Here is a 26443-nt window from a genome sequence, read left to right on the forward strand (position 1 = left end):
TTAGATAGCATATTCAAAAGCAGAGACATTACTTTACCGACTAAGGTCCGTCTAGTTAAGGCTATGGTTTTTCCAGTATTCATGTATGGATGTGAGAACTGGACTGTGAAGAAGGCTGAGCGCCGAAGAATTGATGCTTTTGAACTGTGGTGTTGGAGAAGACTCTTGTGAGTCCCTTGGACTGCAAGGAAATCCAACCAGTCCATTCTGAAGGAGATCAGCCCTGGGATTTCTTTGGAAGGAATGATGCTAAAGCTGAAACTCCAGTACTTTTGCCACCTCATGCGAAGAGCTGACTCATTGGAAAAGACTCTGATGCTGGGAGGGATTGGGGGCAGGAGGAGAAGGGGACGACAGAGGATGAGATGGCTGGATGGCATCACTGACTCGATGGACGTGAGTCTGAATGATCTCCAGGAGTTGGTGATGGATAGTGAGGCCTGGCGTGCTGCAATTCATGGGGACACAAAGAGTTGGACACGACTGAGCGACTGAACTGAACTAAAGTAAATATTTGGCGAATTTGATAGCATTAAAATAAGAATTCGATGTTCATCAGAAAATATTAAAATTAGTGAAACAATAGTCCACAAATAGAAGGTATTTTTACCACTTAACCAAAAAAAGATTACTTTCAGAATTAGTATATAACCCTAAAAGTCAAAAAGGAAAGACAAAAGAAAGTTTATGGAAGTCATGAGTAGACTCTTTATTAAAAGTGAAAGTGAAGTGAAGTCGCTCAGTCATGTCTGACTCTTTGTGACCCCATGGACTGTAGCCTACCAGGCTCCTCTATCCATGGGATTTTCCAGGCAGGAGTACTGGAGTGGATTGCCATTTTGTGAAAGGGCAATGAAATATTGCAGTGATTCTCAGTTAATTGTATTTATATAAATTTTGAATTCTAGTGAAAACATGTCAGTATAAACACATTGAACTGTTATGTCCTCCATGAGTGTTTTCCTTCAATGTAATCACTTTGATCAAAAATAATTCTAGCAACTCTTCTTTTAAAAATCCCTTTTAGACATGTTTACGAATTAGAAAAGAAATTCAGCCTTATTGCTCTATACTGATAGAGCAGTGTTATTTGGTCTGGTATCTCCGTTTGCTTTTCTAGTCCCTTTATCAGGTCTGTTTCTTTCACTGCTTTGGTTCTTGTCTTATTACAGCAAAGATTTGAAATGATGGGCTAAAGGGTTTAAACCAACAGAGAAGCTACAGCTCAGTTGCAGCTCAAGCAGACAGAACTTTTGTTCAGTAGACCCTATGAAGGCATGGGAGCAATCCGACCCTGAAGGAGTCATAAAGATCTCTCTTGGCTTCCTTTTTCATTCTTCAAATCTCATTCTCTTGGTTGTGCACTGTGTAAAATGGGACTTGTACCCATCACCAGTCAGGAAAGGGAAGGCAAATGGGCATATGTATGACTGACTGACAGTTGCAAGTTATATAACAGGCTCTGTTGTGTAAGTCTTCTCAAAATTCAGTCTGTTATAATCAGATGTATGTATGTATATAATATTTATATATCCTTAATGGGCTCCTAGCTGCCTAAGGTTACTTGAGGAAGCACCTGTAGTTAGTTTGTATCTACTGTGTGCCTAGGGCCCAAATGCAATAGTTGGAAAAGTTTCTGTGGGTTTTTTTTTTTTTTTTTTTTTTGTAATATTATCTGTGAGCTCTCCTGAGTGTGTCTGGGATGGGTTTTAAAGATCAGCTTGCAATCCTTTTCAGCTAGGCCACTCCTTGTTGCTCATGCCTAATGTGAGTTGATGTTCATGAAGAAAACAACCAGTCCCATTGCTTTAATGTTTTTAAATCCTGAAACAAAATATAATGCTTCTATTAGTGAATATTTTTCCACTAGCTTGTTTTCATATATATCTGATGGTAATCAATAATGTCTGTAAATAAAACCTCAATTTTAATTTTATGCTAATGGCTTTCTGCCTATAACTAGTTCTTAATCCATTTGAGGGACAAGATACTAGAATAGATAATAGATTTTGTCATTGTTTTGACATGTACATGATTACTTAACCTCTGCTGATAGCACAATACTAACAGCATAAAGAATACCAAATATCATAATAATTGATATAATTGATGCTTGTATAAAGCATTAAATGGACTCACTGTAAATTTCAGAAATTGAACTTGTTGCATGACACTGAAAACACTGAAATACCAAAGAAAATAACCTTGGAGGACATTATTCCTTTTAAAAATTTATATATACGTGTGTGTGTTTATATTATTTCTTTTTTGATAAAATATCTGACATTGATAGTATTTCAATAATAAGATAAATAGAAACTATAGTAATTTATAGAAAATAAAGACTAAAATTTGCCATTTAAGGAAACTTTAATGTTACTGTTTATTCCTTCATAATATTCTTAAAAGTCTGAATTTCTCTAAATTATTATAATCACATTCTGTGTGTGCTGTGCTGTGCTAAGTCACTCTAGTCATGTCCTACTCTTTGCACCCCTATGAACTGTAACCCATAGGCTCCTCTGTGGGATTCTCCAGGCAAGAATACTAGAGTAGATTGCCCTGCCCTTCTCCCTTCTTCCCAACCCAGGGATCAAACCCTCCTCTCTTATGTCTTTTGCATTGACAGGTGAGTTCTTTACCACTAGCGCCACCTGGAGAATCCCAGAGACAGGGGAGCCTGGTGGGCTGCTGTCTATGTGGTCTATGTGGTCGCACAGGCACAGCTGAAGCGACTTAGCAGCAGCAGCAGCACCACCACCACCTGGGAAGCCCCTAAACACTATCTATTTATTCATAAATACACAGAGCATGCATATTTTGGGGGTTTGTGTGTATATGTCTAATAGAGTAGCAAGATATACAAAGGCCTTCCTCCAGTATTTTCTCACAATAGTTCTAGTAATAAAAGTGATTAAACATATCCCAGGATCTTAGCTAAAAGTCCCTATGGCAAGAAATAAGAAAGTTTCTTGGAAATCTCAGAATTTATTTTAAAACCCCGTGTGTTCATTTAATTAGGAAAATATTTAAGCTCCATACCTATCAAATTCATTCACTTTTCCCACTGAACATTATAGCAAATTAGATGGTAAAGGAAGATAAGTCACATGTGAATTGAATTCTGTTTTATATGTGGTTTTGCTGCTCTGAACAGAGAAGCCTGGAGGGCTACAGCCCATGGGATCGCAAAGAGTCAGACATGACTTTGTGACTAGCTGCTGTACCCTAACCTTTGTTGGAGAAATACATTTGACCAACAATAAGAAATACATATCTACTCAAATAGTCCTACACCTATAACTATAAAGTGTATCTTTTTTCTCATCATCTAATTAATTTCTTTTTTTACAGAAATGTTTAAGTGTTCAGTAAATCGGAGGAAAAAAAACATGGAGTTTTAGCAACTGAAGCTCAAATTAAGGTAATTATTAGATTATTGCTGCCAATCATGATTGTTAGTAATTTCAAAGTATATTTAATATATTCAAGTTAGTATATGCTTTTATGTGTTTCACTGAAAATCGAACATATTGTTTGATGGGCTACTGAAATGCAATTTTACATAGTCTTGGAAAATAAATTGACATCGCTGGTGAACAAATATGTAAATAATATACTACAAAGTACTTGTTGTTGTGAAGAATTGTACTCTAAATATTTGAACACTAAATGGGCTACTAAAAATAATTTCAGCAGTGTTCTACTTTTGAAAAGCATATGACTATCTTATACTCCTAAGTAATATTGGATAACTATACAAAGTCTTTTAAAAAATTAGTACATGTATATGACAATTCATTAAAGTCACTTTTGCTTAATTCGTTCTATTTGCTCTCAATTACCTATCCATGATGGTGAAAATGAATATTAGGAAATAAAATGTATGCATGTTATAGACCAGACTATTTAATGTAAAGCACATTCTTTTCAAAAGTAATGTTTTTATTTATCATAAATATATGTATGCAGTACAACATAAGAGCCTTTAAGGAGTATGACAGTAGGTCAGTATATGTAGTTTGTTTTGCAACAAATCATTTGAAGACAGAATAATTAATCAATGGTAAAATTGGAATTTCCTTTCTTCTTGAAGTTACTAAGTTAAATTCCTTAAAGTGATTTGAAATTTCTAAAATGTACACTATTATAAACATGCAGCTTGAAAATAGAAATATTAACTTTATTTTCTTTATATTAAAACTGTATTAATCTACTTTTGAATTGAGGATATAATTGGTATGTATTATAAATCATTATAAGCCTGTTTTCAAAGATTCTGTATTTTGCTTTTTACTCTAAGAATATTGAGTGACTTAAGACTATAAAAGCATTGCACTCACTTTTGTAGATACTATATTTTCCCCTTGATTTTCTTTCTTATAGATATTTTGTTTCAGTTTCTTTGTCACTGTTCTCTTCTGCCCATTCCTTTACAAATGCAAGCAAATAACATTATCCCTCTTTTCCAGTATAGATATGATTGAATCTACTAGCTTATCTATACATTGACATATAAATTTCACAGAAGTTCTTTTATTGACTTGAGTAAAGTGGTTTTTCTGGCACTTAATGAAAGAAAAAAAATTTAAAACAGTCTGAATCATTTTTTAAAAAATTTATCCAAGATAAAGTTAGATGTGCTTGCTATAGAGAAATTAAGGCTAATGAGAAAGACATGAAGCTCTATAGAAATGATTATATATATTTTAAAAGCGTCAGTAGCAAACTGCTAAGGAAACAGGCTTGGGAGAGCTTACTTTTGCTGGAGGCCCTTGAAACCTTCATGCATGCTGTGAAACTCACTGAGAGGGGTTGCTGATAACAGAGAAAGGGAGGCCATGTGGGAGGCCATGCATTCCAGATCAACACAATACCTTGTGAAGGAGTGCATAAAGGAGAAAGGGATGGCCACTGAAGGACTGAGGGATTACATATGTGATAGTACTATGTTAAGAGATGAGTCTGGAAAAGTAGATTTGGAGCAGCTCATGTAATATATCATGTTTACCAGACGAAAGCTTAATTTTCCATCTTAGCTGTCTCTAGAGTGCTTAAGTATCCATAAGGTTGTAAGAAAAAATTTTCAGAATCTCTCCTGATGCCTATTTTCATTACGAAATATAAGAACCAAAAAGCCTTATAATATTTAATATCATGATTGCTACTGGCCCCCAAAATATGAAATTTCTGGAAAATGTTTGAAATTTTTACAGTATTGAATAGTAGTATTTGCTTCCTGGTTTTTTAATTGACCTATAGTACATATACCATAGGTTCACCCTTTTAAAGTGTATAATTCTGTGATTTTTAGTGTATTTACAGAGTTGTGTACCTGTCACCGCTATCTAATCTAGAATAATTTTCTCATTCCTAAAAGAAACATTGTACCCATAACTAGTTACTCCCTTTCCTCCCTCATCTCATCTGCAGGAAGCCATTAACATAACTTCTGCTGCCATGGCTTTACCAAATAAAGGGAATCATACAATATTATTGTATCTGCTCTTTTCACTTAACATAATGTTTTCAAGTTTCAATTCTTGTGTAAATTAGGACAATTATTTTATGCATGGATAATAGTAATGAAATCACATTTTGTTTATCCATTTATCAGTTGACAGACCTTGGGTTTGTTAACACTTTCTGGCTATTATCAATAATGATGCTATGAACATATATGTCTGAGTTTTTGCATAGACATATGTATTACTTTCTCTTGTATGGATAAGTGGGGTGGAATGGTAACTGTATGTTTTACCTTTTGAGGAATTTCCAAATTGCTTTCCAAATTGGAAGGATTTTACATTCCCACCAAAATTATGTGTGTTCTAATTTCATCATATTCTTGCCAAAAGTTTTTATTGTCATTTTGATTACAGCCATGGATATCAAGTGGCATCTCATTGGATTTTGATGGCAGTTGTATTTTTAAGAGTATTTTAGTATACTGATGTTACAAGTGTTTTGATATGTGTGTTAAACAGAATCATTGTCTATTTTCTACTAGACTGATTCTCATATTTTGACAATAGTCTTTACAAAAGTAAAAGTGAAAGTCACTCAGTCATGTCCAACTCTTTGCGACTCCATGGGCTATAGAGTCTGCAAAATTCTCCAGGCAAGAATATTGGAGTGGGTAGCCTTTCCCTTCTCTAGGGGATCATCCCAACCCATCCAGGTATCCCGCATTGTAAATGAATTATTTACCAGGTGAGCTACAAGGAAAGCCCAAGAATACTGGAGTGGGTAGCTTATCCCTTTTCTAGTGGTTCTTCCCATCCCAGAAATCAAACCAGGGTCTCGTGCCTTGCAGGTGATTCATTACCATCAGAGCCATCAGGGAATTTTGAGTTAAACTTACAAAATAAAGGTTATTTGATTAACCCCATGCATAAATCAACAACAAATGGTATAGCTGGCATCATTTTCTCCATTTTTATTAAAGAATATTTTCAGATTCATTATAAGCATTGATAATCACCTTAAATTTATTCAGGGTATCAAAAACAACATAATCTCTTACATGTGATTAAACTTGGCCTAAGAGCGTATTTGTCTTGAGGTATAGGTTAGTGACAGTACACAGCATCATTAATACCAAGATTTTAATAATATCTGGAACACAACTGCACCCCTGTCTGAGTTTTTCAGCAATGTTTGAAGTCATGCTCAATCTAGCCATTTACAAATTTTCACTAAATTTATGATAAATGTTTGGAAGTTGTATTTGAGATTTCCTGCAGGGAAGGAATGAAATCATTGGAGAAACCATAGTTCTTCCTGCTGTGGTAAAGATGGTTGAAATCACACAAGATAAATTACATGACAACAAATAAAATTATGTTACTTTATCACTAAATATTCTTAGAAAATTACACGAGAAACATTGCTTTAACCAGAAAAAAAAAAGTAATGTTAGAACAAATTATGTAGTATGAGAGATTTGTTGTTTTGCCTTTGGACAAAACCTGCTTTTCCAATATCAATCAGTTTATGATATTTGCTAGATTGCTTTTTAAATTCATATTTATTGATATATAATTATGTATATTAAATGCACTATTTTTAATGTACAATTATATTTTGATGCATAAAGCTGTGTTAGAATGTACCACCAAAATCAAGATGTAGACTATATCCTTCACCGCAAGTTCTCTTGTGCCTATTTGTAGTCATTCCCTCCTGCCAGTATCATTCCTGGGAATCTCTAGATCGTTCTTTAGTAATGAAATACAACAAAACAAAAACAATAACCCCTGAGAGGAAGCTGACTGAAGAAGATGCTGACTAGTTTTGAAGAAGGATTCTATATATGACCTTTAAGGTGTTACTTATCTTCTCTCTGCTTCAATTTCTTTATTAGAAATACAGAGTTACCAACATCATCTACCACATATCATTTAGGGTAGAGCTAGGTATATTTAAACACTTCTGGACACTCATGTTTTTAAAATTATAATTTTTTGAATCTTGTACAAAAGATTGATTGGAGTATATTTTCCACCATAAATGACTTCTTAGTATTGATTCAGTCACAAAGAATCAAATCACATTTTTCAAAATAATACAAGTAATTCAGAAGCATCATGCTCACACAAGTTTTGGTTAATGGTTCCATTCTTCCAATTCCTTCAGTACAGATACTAAGAGTGACTCTTGAATTTTCTTTCAAATGCATTGTATATTCATCAGCATCTTTTGTTGAGCTACTGAGTACCTCTTCTGCTACTGCCTTCATCCAATCACAGTCCACTTGACTGGGGAATTACAACAGTCTCCTGTTTTCCTTGCTCCACTGTTTTCTCTCTGCAACACTCAGTCTTTCTTGCTCTACCTTCAACCTTATCTAAACTCCAGCTGCCCTGGCACCATTTTCATTCACTGACCACAGGAGCCCTCTCTACCAAGGAGCCTTATCCCAAGATATCCCATGGCTTATTTCCTAGGCTTCAGATACCCTCTTCTCATGGCAGCCTTCCTTGAACAACCTATTTAATATTGAAACTGTCTGGGGGCATACCCTACCCTCCTCTCTTGCTTTCTTTTTTTCCAGATCATATAATACCACATTGCACACAATTCTGTTTAATATTTGAAATATTTCCTCTTTATAGCCTTCTTTTAATTTTTACTTTAATGTGTCTTTTATATTGTACCACTGGCCTTGCTCATGACTTTGAATGTTAGAAAATTAATTCTGGAGGCAGGCAGTGTGGGGCATTGTCTGACTTGAGGCAGGAGAATTATCTGGGAAATATTTGCAATATCTCATGTAAGAGATAATAAAGATTTGATTTAAGGTGACAACACTGGGGATTGAGTAGTAGTAATGGGTTTGAGACTCTGTATTTAAAGAAAATTGACAAGTAATAGTGACTGATTATATCTGATTAGTGAGAGTTGAAGTCTCAGTGGGACAAATCTCAAGAAGCTTGAAACTGATGTCTCCGTGGATGGTGGCACCATTTACTGAGCTTTAGGCAGCAGGGTTCTAGAGAACCCTGTGTGTTTTTTACAGAAAAACAATTGTCTTCATAGGAATAATAGAGCTTGTTTTTTTACAGAAATTATTTCCAAAACTAGATGTTAATTTTTATATCTAGGTAGGAATGATCTCTGAAAATAGAACACTTTAAACTGAAGGTCAATTCATTAATTGTCCCAAATTATTTACTCATTTGTTTATAGAAATTGAGAAAAAAATGTTTTGGTATGCTCTGAAATTACATTTTCTAGTTTCAAAACCACAGTCAGAAAGTGTAAGATGTATAAACTGGCCATGGGCAGAGTAAAAACACATTAATTATTCAGACAGTCATCCTTACTTATTCCATTCTTGGAGATATAGTGGCTGTCAGAATCTGTCAGCTGTATAGTTAGTACCCTTCAGAATTTACATGCATAAATGGTGACCTTTGGAAATTTGCATAAAGATAAGTCTGGCATTGGAATGATAGCTGCCAGTCAGTTTTGCAAGGCAAAAGTTGTCAGCCACCACAAAATGGGCAATGAAGCAGGGACAGCAAATGGAGTATATACAAAAACAGCAATAATACTTATTTGACCAAAACAAAAATATAGCTTGTTTATAACTAGAGCTTTATGAAGTTAAAAAAGTTATAACCAATTACTGGATATCTTTGGAACAGTACTTTTGCTTTTCTCATAACATATTTATTCAAAGTTTTGTTTTAGAATATAAGAATTTAAAAGTTTAATCATTTAATATGTTTACTAGATTTTGTATTATAAAATCAGTATATAATTATCATAGACAATTTAGAAATATTGCAAAGAAAGCTAATAATTATCCGTAGCCTCACACTCAGAGAAAGCCATAGTTAATGTTTTAGTGTAAATTCTTATTTATCCTTTTAAATAGATAAATATACACATACATAATTATTTATTTAAATAGATAAGCATATTCATAGCCCCATAAATGGGCAAGTACTCTCTTACTGTCATACTATATTTTATTCACCATAAATATGACAGATAAACATGTATAAATCCTTTGATACATAGTGATTATTTTTTGAATATATTTTTAGTGGTGGAATTATTTGATTTAATTTATAACTCTTTTTAAAACTTTTGATGTGTATTAAAATTTCCTTACAGAAAGTCAATTTATTGAAATACCTTCTCCCTTTAATCATTTTCAGATGTTATATTTTAAATATCTGATTAAAGATTGCCATTTAGGGAATGTTGTACTAAAATCAAAATCTACGTAAGGCATAAAATCATTTTCAACTAAAAGTATCTTTTCTTTTATTATTGTTACTAATTTCAATTTCTATATTTCTATGTATGCATGTCACTTACTACTTAACATACTCATCACCCTAAACCTGAAACATTCATATTTCAGAACAGTGCTGAATACCTAAACCAAAGTAAAAAATAATGAGAAACAAAATTAAAAAACTTTATGCATTCAAAATAATTATATATAAATCGTGTGATTTTTAGAATGTCTAGAATATTGAGATTTGTCCCACTGAGACTTCAACTCTCACTAATCAAATACAACCAGTCACTAAGACTTGTCAGTTTTACCCTTTAAATACAGAGTCTTAAATGCAGTACTGTCACTCAGTTCCCAGTGTTGTCGCCTGACACTAAATCTTTTTTATCCCTTACATGGGATATTGCAAATATTTCCCAGATAGTTCTCCTGCCTCAAGTCACACAACCCCTACACTGCCTGCATGATTTATGGCGTTGGAAATATTGTGATGGTTCAGAAAAGACTGGTCATTTCTGCCTGAATTAGAGATATTATGTGGAGTATAGAGAGGACTGCTCTAGAATATAAATATTTATAAGTTGGAGGGAATGGAATTTTTATTTTGTGCCATAGTGAAAAACTAAAAATAGTTTATTGCTGATGATTTTTATTTATTTTTTGCAGGAGAGGGATTTTTAAATAATTTTTAAATTGAGTATATATATTTAAAATGTTTTCCTAAGTACATGTATTTGAAATTATGAAGTAATTTGAAAATACTGGAGGAATTTTATCAAATGTGTACACCCATGAAACTGTAACTGTTTCTTCCTTGTCTGTCTTTATATCTGTCTATATATCTGACTATGTATCTATGCTTATAGTGTTTGTTTTGTTTTCTACATTCTATTCTGAGATTTAAGACTTGTATAGAACTATGTTTTTATCACCATAAGTAGGATACAAAGTAGTTATAGCACCTAAATTTTCTCCTTGCTGCCCATTTTTAGTCACTTTCTGCCTGTGTCTCTAATCCGTAACAACCACTATTCTGTTCTTCATTCCTACATTTTTAGGTTTTTTAGAATACTATATAAATGAATCATACAATAAGCAGCCGTTTGAAACTGACTTTTTTCACGCATAATGCCTTTGAGATTCATCCTTGTTTTTGAGTATATCAACAATTCATATGTTCTTTATTGCTGGCAGTATTCCAATGTATAGATGACTCACAGTTCATTTATCCATCTGTTCCCTTGTTGAAAACATTTGCATTGTTCGTAGTCTTTGGTGAAATTAAAGTTCCTGTAAAAATTCATATGTATGTGTGTGTGCATAAATTTTCATTTCTTTAGTTTTAATACCTATGTATTGCAGTGTTGTGTCATGGTAAGTGTATATATATATATTTTTTATTTTTTCTGTTTTGTATTTCCAGGCTTATTTTCTTCCTGTTGCTATTTTATTTGTATCTTATGTGACTTTGTTGTTATATAAATTGGTGCTATGCAAAGATTTTAATATTCAGGTGCTAAGTTAACCTGGTACTTTTTTAATGCTAACTTCAAGACCTGTTTTTCTTTATCTCTGAATATAAATAGAAAAAATTCTATCATTCAAGTGGAAAATGCCACTTTCATGATATTTCCTTCTGTAATATTTTTCACTTTTCTTTAGGATATGTCTTGTTTCCCTTAGTAAGTGATCCCCAAACGATTAACCATAGGAACTGCAGTTTAACTGTTTATCCACTAGGTACAATATTAGCTTGTATTCTAATTAAGCAAATTAGTTTTATTCTAACTAAAGTACTTTTTACATAGAAAAGATCCTCTCTGAAAAAAAAATACAATATATTCTAACAAATTTGGTCATTTAGCATCCAAGACTTATGAAGTGAAAATTTTAAAAAAACACATATAAAACTTTAGAAATACTAAAAGCTAAATGTTAATCTGTTTATCAAATATGAAGCATGAATAGCCATTGAAAGTCATCATAAAAAATCTTGTAAATGTAGCACTCTATTATATTTCAGAGTAAAGTTTCCATATGTACCTAAGTGTCTCTGAATTATACATATTTTAGAAATATGGTTCCCATTAGGAACACCTCTGAATCAGGTTCTGTTCCCTCTAGGCTTGGTCTTGCCATTAACTTGCTATGAGACTCAGGGTACATCATATAATCTCTCTGGATTATAGTATTCTCCTTTGTCCAATTAGTGAGGGTAGTGCTAGATTATCCATAAAGGACCTACTTGCTCTTCAAAAAAAAATAGGATGCTGCAATTCTGTAGTGATCTTGGGTCATTAAGAAGAAAAGTTAGTTTGTATGTGTTTAATATACTTTGTCACAAGGCAAGGATATATACAGTATGTTGTAAAAGACTTAAAAATATGTATAACTTTGAAAAACAGTATTGGTACTTGGAAGAAATCCACTAACTATTCTAGGAACCTTGCTTATTATCAAATCATTAATTTTCTTACTATTTTTCAAAAGTTAAGTAATTTTAAAAATTCTAGAATTTCTAGAATTTGTTTTATATTAAGTATTTACTTGAGTAAATATAAATTGATAACTCCTTTTTTAGTACTATAGAGCTTTATTGAAAATAGCATTTAATCATTTTTTCCAGAATTTCTGTCAATACAAATTTATTGAATTAGTACTTCACCTTAATTATGAAACATAGACTTCATAATGATTTCTCAAATTTTTTCAGAGTAAATATGAAGTTTTTTTGAAAAAATTTTCACTTATATAGTCACAAGGAAAGGCGACTGATTAAAAACATCATCTTTGGTTATATTTACTTAATGCTGGGTAACTACTACCTCATTAATTAATATATTTCAAATGCTGAAGAATGTCATTGTGAATCTTGAAGAGGAATAAAGGTTAAAACATTAAATTTGTTTTCAAAAAGTGATTTAGTGGGTATTATGTTAATATCTGGGATACTTAAGACCTCTGGTGTGGTCTAGAGGGATTGTGTTGTCCTTGTCCTGACACAAAGGAAATCACAGCTCTTGCAGGGGATAAAGGATCATGTAAAACTAGCTACATTATAATGTCCTAAATACTATAATAGAAACATGAGAAAAAGGACATAATTAATTCTGAATAAAAGGCCTTAGGAAAGCTTTGCAAATTGCTAGCGTATGGGAAGGATTTTACTTTCTGAGAACAGAGAATGGACATTCTAAAAGAACAGATATTCTTTAGAAAATACTGTGTTCATTAGAAAATAGTGAATATTCTATTTGAGGAAATATAGTTTTCCTCAGTGATGGAGAATTAGATAAAGATACCTGAGGAAATTTAAGAATAATAAGAGATCCTTTTGATATGATTATATATTAAGTAGAGAACTAACTATATAGCTATGTTGTCATGCTTTTTTTTTTTAAGAACAACATCTCTTGGAAGTGTGGGAGTTGTATTAAAGGTGGGATATAACCATCAGATAGGATCATTAACTAGAGGACTAGAACTGATAGGTACTGTCTTCTCTAAGCTGATCAGAAACACTAGTGTTTTCAGCATTGATGAATTCCAAGTGCTTAACTTCCTCCCTTGTATTTTTATATAAAACTTCGACATATATACCTTTAGAACATACCTAGTTGAGGAGGACTACAGTTTTTCTTCTTTAAAACATTGTAAATTTTACACATAAATACAAATTTCTTTCATCTTTCCAATTCATCTCACGTACATTATATACATTTTGTTATTGAGTCCTAAAGTGTGTTAGTGGAGGAGAATTGAATTCTTTAAGAAAAAAGAATAAAGAAATTGAATTTCTTGGTTTGGCTTAGTGTTGCCTTCAATGTTCTGAGAACAATAATGCAATTAGATAAAATGTTTATCTACAAAATTTAATTCCTGGGGAGTAGCTTCTCAAATTGCCTCTTACAAGTGTAATGGAAGCAAGCAGTTGTTTGCTGGCTTTGTTGCCAAAAATTGTGAATGGCTAGATTTTTATAAAACATGGTGGTAATGCATATATAATCATGTAAACTCTCCATTGTCAATTTGAATGAAGAAACTGAATTTTGTAGACAAACACTTTTTGTTATATTGTCTCAGTGTTCTCAGCCATGAGTGAAGAAATCTTTGATGTTATTAATTATTCCACAAATGAAGTTCTTAATAGAGTTCTTTTTCATTTTAATTTAATTTCATCCCTGATTAAATACACTGAATTAGTACTATTTTGGATTTTTATTTTATGGATAATCTAGTGATAAGTAGTTGAAAATGAAAGTTTGATATTTATTCTGGAATATGTAAATATCCAAAGAAAACAAATGCTTCTTATCATTATACCTCTATCAATGAATATTGTAGCAGTAATTCCCTCCCACTGGCAGCTAATGATGACATAGCTGAATATATTTTAATTGGCATGAACTTCCATATAATGACAAGGAATAAATTTAATATAAAACAATTTGGAAAACATTGATACGGAGGGGAATAGCCCAACTGTTCATTTAGAAAGAGTGACAGTGAAAGTTGCTCGGTTGCGTCTGATTCTTTGAGACCCCATGGCTATACAGTTCATGGAATTCTCCAGGCTAGAATACTGCAGTAGGTAGCCTTTCCCTTCTCCAGGGAATATTCCCAACCTGGGGATCGAACCCAGGTCTCCCACATTACCACATTACCAGAGGATTCTTTGCCAGCTGAGAGACAAAGGGTAGCAGGGTTTTTAATCCCATCTTTAAGATTATCCCACCTTGGGCTAATGCTAATAGATCAACAAGGAATAATGAGCTAATGGAGTGTCAAACAAACTGTATTCATCATAAATTGAAGACAACATCTGAACTGAGATCATTTCCAAATTGCACTTACTATAGCTTTTGTTACCTAAAGGGGAAATGATGTGTTTCTGAAGTGCTATTATGTGTGTTTTTACTCAAATGCTTGATACATTTCCTGTACATACATGATGCCCACTGATAAAATTCTTTTAACTTTAATTACAGCAGAAAATAAACATGTAGCATAGTTTAAATTAATGAAATAATATTAGATTTTGTTATGATTATGTGTATTTGTCTTTAATACATTTAGAATGTAAACTCAAAGTTCTGGTACATATCTGCCATTAATAATGATAAAGTCTTAATTTTTATTTATGTATTGATATCTTTCATAATGTCATAGATCAACAAAACGGGTACTCTGAAACTTTTTAAAGAACATATATATATCAAGTTACATTAGAACACATTTCTTTTTTTTTTTACCATTTAAAAATTTTATTGAGGATAACTGCTTTACAGAATTTTGTTGTTTTCTGTCAAACCTCAACATAAATCAATCATAGGTGTACAAATACACCCTCCCTTTTGAACCTCCCTCCCATCTCCCTGCCCATCCCACCCCTCTAGGTTGATGCAGAGCCCCTGTGTGAGTTTCCTGAGCCATACAGCAAATTCCCATTGGCTATCTATTTTACATATAGTATATAAGTTTCCATATTACTCTTTCCATACATCGCACCCTCTCTTCCCCTCTCCCTGTGTCTATAAGTCAGTTCTCAGTGTCTATTTTTCCATTGTCACCCTGTAAATATATTACTTTTGTTTTTATTTCCCTTACTCTAGGAGGTGGGTCATAGAGAGTTTGATCTTGCTCTGCCTATGTTTTCCTCTAAGAGTTTTATAGTTTCTGATCTTACATTTAGGTGTTTAATCCACTTTGAGTTTATCTTTGTGTATGGTGGTGGAAGTGTTCTAATTTCATTCTTTGATCAGTAGCTATCCAATTTTCCCAGCACCATTTATTGAGGAGGTTGTCTTTGCCCAACTGTATAATCTTGTCTCGTTTGTCAAAAATTAGGTACACATAGGTGCATGGGTTTATTTCTGGGCTTTCTGTCTTGTTCCATTGGTTTATATGTCTGTTTTTATGCCGGTACCATATTGTCTTGATGACTGTAGCTTTGTAGGATAATCTGAAGTCAGGAAGGTTGATCCCTCCAGCTCCATTGTTCTTTCTCAAGACTGCTTTGGCTGTTCCGGGTCTTTTGTGTTTCCATATGAATTGTGAAATTCTTTGCTGTAGTTCTGTGAAAAATGCTATTGGTAATTTGATAGGGATCACACTGAATCTGTAGATTGTATTTGGTAGTATAGTCATTTTCACAGTATTGATTCCTCCTACCCAGGCACGTGGAATGTCTCTCCATCAGTTTATGTCATCTTTGATTTCTTTCATCGGTGTCTTATAAATTTCTATATACAGTTCTTTTGTCTTCTTAGGTAAGTTTATTCCTAGATATTTAATTCTTTTTGTTGCAGTGGTGAATGGGATGATTTGTTAATTTCTTTTTGTGGTTTTTCATTGTTAGTATATAGAAATGGAAGTGATTTCTGCATATTGATTTTGTATTCCTGCAACTTTGCAAATTCACTGATTAGCTCTACTAATTTTCTGATACTATCTTTAGGGTTTTCTATGTACAATATCATGTCACCTGCAAACAGTAAGAGCTTTACTTCTTTTCTGATCTGGATCCCTTTTATTTCGTTCTCTTTTCTGATTGCTGTAGCTAGGAATTCCAGAACTGTGTTGAATAATAGTGGCAAAAGTGGACACCCTTTTCTTGTTCCTGACCTTAGTGAGAGTGCTTTCAGTTTTTCACCGTTGAGAATAAAGTTTGCCATAGGCTTATCATATATGGCCTTTACTATGTTGAAGTAGGTTCCTTCTGTGTCCATGTTTTGAGGAATTTCAATCATAAATGGGTGCTGAAATTTGTCAGAGGCTTCTTCTGCATCTGTTGAGATTATCATATGGTTTTTGTCTTTCAATTTGTTAATATGGTGCATCACACTGTTTAATTTGTATATATTGAAGAATCCTTGCATCCCTGCAATAAACCCAACTTATTCATGGTATATGAACTTTTTGATGTGTTGCTCAATTCTGTTTGCTGAAATTTTGTTGAAGATTTTTGAATCTATGTTCATCAGTGATATTGGCCTGTAGTTTTCTTTTTTGTGTTGTCTTTGCCTGGTTTTGGTATCAGAGTGATGGTGGCCTCATAGAGTGAGTTTGGTAGTGTTCCTTCCTCTGCAATTTGTTGAAAGATTTTTAGAAGCATAGGCATTAGCTCTTCTCTAAATGTTTGATAGAATTCTCCTGCAAAGCCATCTGGTCCTGTGCTTTTGCTTTTTGGGAGATTTTTGATAACAGCTTCAATTTCAGTCCTTGTGATTGGGTTGTTCATAATTTTTATTTCTTCATGGTTCATTCTTTGAAGATTGAACTTTTCTAAGAATCTGTCCGTTTCTTCCAGGTTATCTATTATACTGTCATATACTTGTTCATAACAGCCTCTTAAAATCCTTTGTATTTGTGCATTGTCTATTGTAACCTCTCCTTTTTCATTTATAATTTTGTTGATTTGATTCTTCTCTCATTTTTTCTTAATGAGTCTGGCTAAAGGTTTGTCAATTTGTTTACCTTCTCAAAGAACCAGCTTTTAGTTTTATTAATTTTTACTGTTGTTTCTTTCATTTCTTTTCAGTTTATTTCCATTTGGATCTTTACAATTTATTTCCTTCTACTAATTTTGGGGTTTTATTGTTCTTTTTCCAGTTGTTTTAGGTGTAAAGTTAGGTTGTCTACTCGATGTTTTTCTTATTTCTTGAGGTGGGATTATATTGCTATGAATTTCTTAGAACTGCTTTTTCTGCATCGCATAGGTTTTGAGTTGTCGTGTTTTCATTGTCATTTGTTTTTAGAAATTTTTTGATTTCCCTTTTGATTTCTTTAGTAACCTGTTGGATATTTAGGAACATGTTTAATTTCCATGTGTTTGTGTTTTTTACAGGTTTTTTTTTTCTTTCTTATAATTGATATCTAGTCTCATAGCATTGTGGTTGGAGAAGATGCTTGATACTATTTCAATTTTCTTAAATTTATTGAGATCTGATTTGTGACCCAAATTGTGGTCTATCCTGGATAATGTTCCATGTGCACTTGAGAAGAAGGTGTATTTTTCTGCATTTGGATGGAATGTCCTGAAGATGTCAGTGAAATCCATCTCATCTAATGTATCATTTATGACTTGTGTTTCCTTATTAATTTTCTGTTTTGATGCTCTATCCGTTGGTGTGAGTGGGATTTTAATGTCTCCTACTATTATTGTGTTACTGTCAATTTCTCCTTTTTGTCTATTGGTGTTTGTCTTATGTATTGAGGTGCTCCTATGTTGGGTGCATAGAAATTTCTAATTGTTGTGTTTTCCTCTTGAATGATCCCTTAATTATTATGTAGTGTCCTTCCTTATCTCTTGTAATCTTCTTTAAGGACTATTTTGTCTGATATGAGGATTGCTACTCCAGCTTTCTTTTGCTTCCCATTTCCATGGAATATATTTTTCCATCCTCTCACTTTCAGTCTATATGTGTCTTGGAGTCTGAAGTGGTTTTCTTCTAAATAGCATTTATGTGGGTCCTATTTTTATATACATTCAGCTGCCTGTGTCTTTTGATTGGAGCATTTAATCTATTTACATTTAAAGTAATTCAGTTCAGTCCAGTTCAATCGCTCAGTCGTGTCTGACTCTTTGTGACCCCATGAACTGCAGCACACCAGGCCTCACTCTCCATCACCAACTCCTGAAGTCCACCCAAACCCATGTCCATCAAGTTGATGATGCCATCCAACCATCTCATCCTCTGTCATCCCCTTCCCCTCCTGCCCTCAATATTTCCCAGCATCAGGGTCCTTTCCAATGAGTCAACTTTTCACATCAGGTGGCCAAAGTATTGGAGTTTTAGCTTCAACATCAGTCCTTCCAATGAATACCCAGGACTGATCCCCTTTAGGATGGACTGGTTGCATTTCTTGCAGTCCAAGGGACTTGCAAGAGTCTTCTCCAACACCGCAGTTCAAAAGCATCAATTCTTCAGTGCTCAGCTTTCTTCACAGTCCAACTCTCACATCCATACAAGACCGCTGGAAAAACCATAGCCTTGACTAGATGGACCTTTGTTGGCAAAGTATTGTCTCTGCTTTTCAATATGCTATCTAGGTTGGTCATAACTTTCCTGCCAAGGAGTAAGCATCTTTTAATTTCATGGCTGCAGTCACCATCTGCAGTGATTTTGGAGCCAGAAAAATCAAGTCAGCCACTGTTTTCACCATTTCCCCATCTATCTGCCATGAAGTGATGGGACCAGATGCCATGATCTTCGTTTTCTGAATGTTGAGCTTTAAGCCAGCTTTTTCACTCTCCTCTTTCACTTTCATCAAGAGGCTCTTTAGTTCTTCACTTTCTGCCATAAGGGTGGTGTCATCTGCATATCTGAGGTTATTGATATTTCTCCCGGCAATCTTGATTCCAGCTTGTACTTCCTCTAGCCCAGTGTTTCTCATGTTGTACTTTGCATATACGTTAAATAAGCAGGGTGACAATATACAGCCTTGACGTACTCCTTTTCCTATTTGGAACCAGTCTGTTGTTCCATGTCTTGTTTTAACTGTTGCTTCCTGATGATATATATGTTCCGATTTCCATTTTCTTAATTTTGGGGGGCTGATTTTGTAGGTCTTTTTTATTCTCTTGTATTTCTTAACTGTATAAGTCCTGTTAACTAACATTTGTTGTAAAACTGGTTTGATGATACTGAGTTTTCTTAACTTTCGCTTATCTGAAAAGTTTTTTATTCCTCCATCTATTTTGGTAAGATCCTTGCTAGGTACAGTAATCTTGGTTGTAGATTTTTCCCTTTCAGTACTTTAAATATATCCTGCCATTCACTTCTTGCCTGCAGAGTTTCTGCTGAAAGACCAACTTAAGTGTATGTGGTTAAGTGTATGAGGTTTCCCTTGTATGTTACTTGTTGCTTCTCCCTTGCTTCTTTTAATATTCTTCCTTTGTGTTTAGTCTTTGTTAGTTTGATTAGTATGTATCTTGGCATGTTTCTCCTTGGGTTTATTCTGTATGGGACACTTTGTGCCTCTTCAACTTGATTGGCTATCTCCTTTTCCATGTTGGGAAAATTTTCAATTATAATCTCTTCAAAAATTTTCTCATACCCTTTCTTTTTCTCTTCTTCTTCTGGGAGCCTTATACTTTGAATGTTGGTGCATTTGATATTGTCCCAGAGGTCTCTGAGACTATCCTCAGTTCTTTTCATTCTCTTTTCTTTATTCTGTTCTTCAGAAGTTATTGCCACCATTTTATCTTCCAGCTCACTGATTGTTCTTCTGCTTTAAATATTCTGCTATTAATTCCTTCTAGAGTATTTTTAATTTCAATAATTGTGTTGTTTGTCTCAGTTTGTTGATTCTTTAATTCTTCTAGGTCTTTGTTAATTGATTCTTGCATTTTCTCCATTTTGTTTTTAAGGTTTTTGTTCACCTTTACTATCATTATTCTGAATTCTTTTTCAGGTAGTTTGCCTATTTCCTCTTCATTTATTTGAATTTCTGTGTTTCTAGTTTGTTTTTTCATTTGTGTAGTATTTCTCTACCTTTTCACTTTTTGTTTTTATTTAACTTATTGTGTTTGAGGTCTTCTTTTCCCAGGTTTTAAGGAAAGTTGAATTCTTTCCTTGAAGAAGTTTGAATTCTTTCTTCCTCTTGGTTTCTGCCCTCCTAAGGTTGGTCTAGTGGTTTGTATAAGCTTTGAATAGGGTGAGATTTGTGTTGAGTTTTTGTCTGTTTGTTTTTCCTCTAATGGGCAAGTGTAAGTGAGGTGATAATCCTGTCTGCTGATGACTGGGGTTTGCATTTCTGTTTTGTTTGTTGTTTAGCTGAGGCATCCTGCACAGAGTGCTACTGGTAGATGGGTGATGCTGGGTCTTGTATTCAAGCGGTTTCGTTTGTATGAGTTCTCACTATTTCTTACACCCTAGGGTTAGTTCTCTAGTAGTCTAGGGTGTTGGAGTCAGTGCTCCCACTCCAAAGGATCAGGGCTTGTTCTCTTTTCTGTTTTCCAGTCTGTATTGGACTCAGCCAGTGAGGCATGAAAGATTCCCAGTGAACAAATGAAAGACAATCACTTTCTCCTCAGGGTCAAGGGCCCCTCCCTTCTGTCCCTGTAAGTTCTAGATCTCTGGCTCATTACAAAAGATTAATCTCAGTAACAGCCACATGGGAAAGGTGCAGTGTGGACAGGGTCTGAGAGGGGAGGACTCTTTCCAGGCTGCCGTTCTCCCCAAATCTCCACATGGTCACCTGAAAACATTTTTAATATTAATCTTGGAAGAGAGATTTTTGACATGTATGAAAATTATTTCCATCATGACTCATTTGCACTGAATTTTTGAGTAGTTTATCATCTGAAAGTCTTTGATCTCTGACAACATATTGTGTAGTATAGGTAAAAATGAAGAGTAACCGAGACGCTTTGGCTTTCCGAGGCACTGCGTTTTCTGTAATATCCAAGTTTAACTCATCTAACAAGAAAATTGTATTTGTTGTTTTATTAATGTATACTGTAGTTACTGTAAATTTATTCCAAATCTAGATTTTTTTCTAGATAATTAGTTTTTAAAGTGACATGATAGCATGTATTTGTGCCATGCTTTGGTGTTTCTGATGCTTTTCACATTCAAATTCATATCACTGAGTATCTATTATTTCCCAGATAGTAAGAAACATATTTTAATGAAATTTGTAGTAACTCATTACCTAGTAAAGAAGAGATTGTCACTCTAGACATTGCAAGGAATGGAAATTTGATTTAGTAGAATAACATTTGATATTTCATAATTAGTTTCCAATATAATAAAATTATATTAAAACTATAACATAATACATAGCAATAACAATAAAGCAGTTTCCAGCATTTATTTTTTATTATTATATTAAAAATTAATCAAATCATTACATCATCTTTCACCAATTATTACAAAATTATATAAAGTTAGGAGTTTTAAGCAATGAACTTTTTCTTTGTTGCATGTTGATATAACTTATGGTTTTTGTCCTATGACAAAGCCTTCTTGTTCTCACAGAACTTTCTCAATTTTAAATTTAAATGGTTTTACAAGATCAGTTAAGGAATAGAACCAATGTGACGGAAACAGAATTCCTTCATTTCTGTGATCTGGCCAGCATTAAACACTAAATGGTAAAAAAGATACCCCAAAAGGAAATGGAGCAAATGTGGGAATATGAAAATATGAATGTACATTTTGCCTTTTAAAACTTGTTTAGATACCGCCTTAATCCTCCAGAGATTTTTGAGTTTCATAGCATCTTCCTACCTCTTAGTGCCTAGTTAGCTATGTTCCCTATGTCTTCACCAACTTTTCTTCCCTCTTTTGCATCACAAAGTGGAACGCCAATGTTTCTAATTCTATTCTATTCTTTATGTTTTCTGAGTGCCACATGTGAGTACTATCTTTAGAAAAATTAAGTAACTGCAGGAGTTTCTAAGCTGGAGTAAAAAAATTTTAAAAATAGTAAATGTTTTTTCAGGCTTCACAGAAGTATACTGAATTTCTTATCTCTTAAGAATCATTTCTTTAAAGAAGGAATTTTAAAGCATAAAGATTCAACTTCTTCTCTGTATTGTACTCCAAAGGTATTTTGAGTGTATATTTGTAGAAATAGAATGGATGAGTAATAAATCGTTCACTGGAGAACAATACTAAACCATATTTAGAACAGGTGAATAAATCTGGAACTGTTGAAAGCTCTACAGTGAATCATTTTTCGTAATATTTTAGAAGACTTTATCACACCCAGCAGGTTAGACTCTCAATGATGAAATAATAAAGTTATGTTAGTTTTGATATATTTATTTTGCCTTGAGAAAAAATCTCAATATACAACGTTTCACTAAACTATAATCCTGAAAATTTGTCAGTGCTCTTTGTGAAATGTCAAAAAATTAAAATTAAGTAAGTAGTTGAATGTGATAAAGTAATTATAAGAAATCAGCCTTTGTGAAGCTGAAATTCCATATAAAATTTGAGATTTTAACTTTGGATTTTGGATTTTTATCAATTGAAAATACACATTTAAGCAGACCTTTCATTAGATATCAGAAGGTGAGAAATTTTAGCCTCTGTAAATATATTGATGCTGAATAGCATCACAGTTCAACTTGAACCATATTTTTTTCAGTGAAATAAATTACCATATCTTTTTTCTTGTCTGTTAGTATTTAAAGCCTGGCAAAGAATATCATATTTAAAGTCATCATCTGAACTTGGTTAGCAAGTTCAATTCATGATAATCCTGTCCATCAACTTTACTCTGATTCAGTTAATACCTGGGAAAATAGTATCTCCTTTTCTACCTTTCCTGACTTCCCTAGGTTTGCTGACCAATCCACCTTTTTGGCTTCCTTTGTACTTTTGCCCTCTGACACCATATATGGAGCCGGTGATACTAAAGACTTTCTACACATTCTTTAAAAACATGTTTTACTTTATTGGTATACTTCTGAAATATGAACGAACATATTCAAACGATCTGTCAAAATCTAATATTCAGTTAAAAAAGTGAATCAGATCTGATGTCTAGAACATTTAAATAAAGGAATCATCTCTTTTTTTCCTTTTCTCCTCTTTTTTGCATTGTGTTTTTCTCCTTTCATAACTGTCTCCCTAACACACACACACACACACACACACATATACACACCCAAGTGCTTTTTTACTCGTTTATTTTTTCTTACGGTAAAGAAAAGAATAATGTCTACTAGGGTTACTTGATTGGAGAAGGGAATGGCAACCCACTCCAGTGTTCTTGCCTGGAGAATCCCAGGGATGGCGGAGCCTGGTGGGCTGCCGTCTATGGGGTTGCACAGAGTCGGACCCGACTGAAGTGACTTAGCAGCAGCAGCAGCAGCAGGGTTACTTGAATTTATTCACATATTCTAATTAAAAATAACAGCACTGAATGGACCATCTATAGGACAGGACAATTCCTTACTTGTAAGTAGAAAGTATATGAAAATAGAAATTGTCCACAGAATTGAACATTACTAAAATTATTCTTATTCAAATATCAACAGGATATTTCATATGAAAGTTTCTTAGTTCAGTTAGTATTCTGTTCTTCATTAATATATAAATAACATGAAATGAACTGTGTGAAACTCTCAGGAACAGAGATGATTTTTTTATGTGTTTCACAATAGAAATTAAGATTATCTGGAAAAGGCCACTGGTGACTAGTTGACATTGACTTTGAAAGTGTGTTTTCATGGCTAAAGATTTAATCTTTAAAGCAGATTATTTTCCACATGAAATCTAATTTTTAGATGATGTAGATCATACATTAGACTACTTTATAGCAGAATTATTAATTCATTCTTGTTTCATCTTTTTGGCTAATTTGATTAAGTTTCAAGATCTATTTTAAAAATACTATATATACTTCATATTTTTAAAGTTTAAAGTTTTTAGGTTTGTAAGCAAGAGTAGCAAAAGGTATCAATTAATAATAAGATATTTAACTCTTCATAGTGAATAAAAATGCTAAATGAGTATTTAAAACTACTAATACTGATTCTTTCACTGTACGTATTAAAGATAGGGTTTCATTTCCGTGGACGTGAGTTTCTGCTGTAAATTTGAGAGCACTGAACTTAATGACTGAGATATCTTTCTGATGTTAAATGTTTAATATTTAAATTTTCCTTTGTGCTCTACAAACTTAAACTCTTCCCTTTGGGAATTTAGAAGTGAGAAAGAATGTCATTTATGTTTGCTCTTTAAAGTAGACAAGAACTTCAGTCGGAATGACAGGGTATAATTTCCAAATTTAAAATGTTGTATTGACAAATGCAATAAATTTATACTTAGTTAAAAGTAGAGGCAGTGAGTAGCAGGACACATGATGAGTGCAAATATGCTCCTGAGATAATATAATTTTCTATAGATCAAAATAATCAAGAGAGCATATATTTAATGGAATATGGAGAGTTTATCAGCTTCTATTAGAGTATTCATTAAAATAAATGAAGAAAAGGGAAAAGATCTAGTTGAATTTTTAAATCTCAGTTAATTAGAAAAATTTTGCATATATAGTATCTTGAATTATTAACATATCTGGAAGGATCAATTCCATGTTGAAAGTAGTATAATAATGATAGAAATGAATATAATTATTAAAAAAAGCTTTTCCTCCAGTGAAAGTCAACTGAAATATAAGAACTAAAGACTTACAGTATAAGAAGAAATATTATATATACACATATTTTTTTTTGTAGAGGACACTAGTAAGACAACTAGAAATGATTCCTGTTAAAACCTGGAATTTAGTAAAAGAAGACCATCACTATATATTGTCTATGAGATTCCTTGTGAATAACTGGCAATGTGAGGCTATAGTAGTCAGAGCTCTTTATTTCTTCCAAACCAGTTATTGTGCTGCTAATTAGAATTGGATATTGCTGGTAGTGGAAATGAGGGAGACTATCAATGTTACTTTGTGTTAAATTTTAATCACACAAGTTAGGACATTCAGAATTATGGTTTCCATGGTAACCACAACACTAAGCCCTGTGTGAAGGCATTACAGTGGGGGTCTTTGATTAAAAGAAAGTAAACCAGAAGTGAAACAAAATGCTCCATATGTGCAGCTAAAATTACAAAAAAAAAAAAAAAAAAGTTCAGCTCCCTTGTCCTTAATTATATTTGTTTAATAGTATGTCACGTGTTTGTGCAGTATACTGAAAGGTCTGTTGTAATTCTCATGTGGATGCTGTGTTTTCATTAGGTTTCAAATGATTATTTTTATAGCAGCTTTTGCATTTTTAAAATTTATTCAATTTATGATTTTCATTTTTAACATCTGCAGAATCTGACCCTAGGGAATTCATGATAATTCATGTGGAAGAGAAGTGTTTTTCAGTGAAAAATTTTTATAAAATGTGTAGATAGAATTGTGTGTTGTGTGCTAGTCGCTCAGTCATGTTCAACCATTTGTGACCACATGGACTGTAGCCCACCAAGCTCCTCTTGTCAATAGGATTTCCCAGACAAGAATATTGGAGTGGGTTGCCATTTCCTTCTCCAGGGGATCTTCCCAATCCAGGGACTGAACCCAGGTCTCCCACATTGCAGGCAGATTCTTTACTGGGTGAGCCACCTGAACTTTTGCTTATAAGGCTTTTTTTTTAAAAAAAATATTTAGGTTGACAGCTATTTAAAGTTCCATTTTTAGTAAGTTAATTTTTACCATCAAAGTGAAAAGAGTCCCAAGGAAGAAATGAGATTTACTAATTAAAGGCATTGAAGAGCACTGGAACCAGGGGATCTTCCCAATCCAGGGACTGAACCCAGGTCTCCCACATTGCAGGCAGATTCTTTACTGGGTGAGCCACCTGAACTTTTGCTTATAAGGCTTTTATTTTTTTAAAAAATATTTAGGTTGACAGCTATTTAAAGTTCCATTTTTAGTAAGTTAATTTTTACCATCAAAGTGAAAAGAGTCCCAAGGAAGAAATGAGATTGACTAATTAAAGGCATTGAAGAGCACTGGAACCATAAAGAGAATGTCCTGGTGGTCTAGTAGTTAGTAATCTGGGCCTTCACTTACAGGGGCTTGGGTTCAGTCCCATTGGCCCATTGGGTTCAATGGCCAGGGAACTAAGAACCTGCAAGCCAGGCATTGCAGCCAAAACAAAAAACCACAAAACTGAACCCATAAAGAGATTGGTATAGTTAAAAATTAGTTGAAGACACTGATCACTATAGA

At 33.4% G+C, this 26443-nt stretch overlaps 1 protein-coding gene across 9 annotated transcripts in view; it reads left to right on the top strand.

The window, feature by feature from the left end:
* Positions 1 to 26443, top strand: part of ADGRL3 (adhesion G protein-coupled receptor L3) — a 945437-nt gene that overhangs the window by 221104 nt on the left and 697890 nt on the right. For all 9 annotated transcript variants that reach the window (XM_013964661.2, XM_013964654.2, XM_013964662.2 and 6 more), the window contains exon 2: positions 3355 to 3424. The gene's annotated coding sequence lies outside the window, so the exon portion shown is untranslated. The remainder of the gene's footprint in view (positions 1 to 3354; positions 3425 to 26443) is intronic.

The sequence above is a fragment of the Capra hircus genome, chromosome 6 (genome assembly GCF_001704415.2).
Source record: "Capra hircus breed San Clemente chromosome 6, ASM170441v1, whole genome shotgun sequence".
Lineage (NCBI taxonomy): Eukaryota > Metazoa > Chordata > Mammalia > Artiodactyla > Bovidae > Capra > Capra hircus.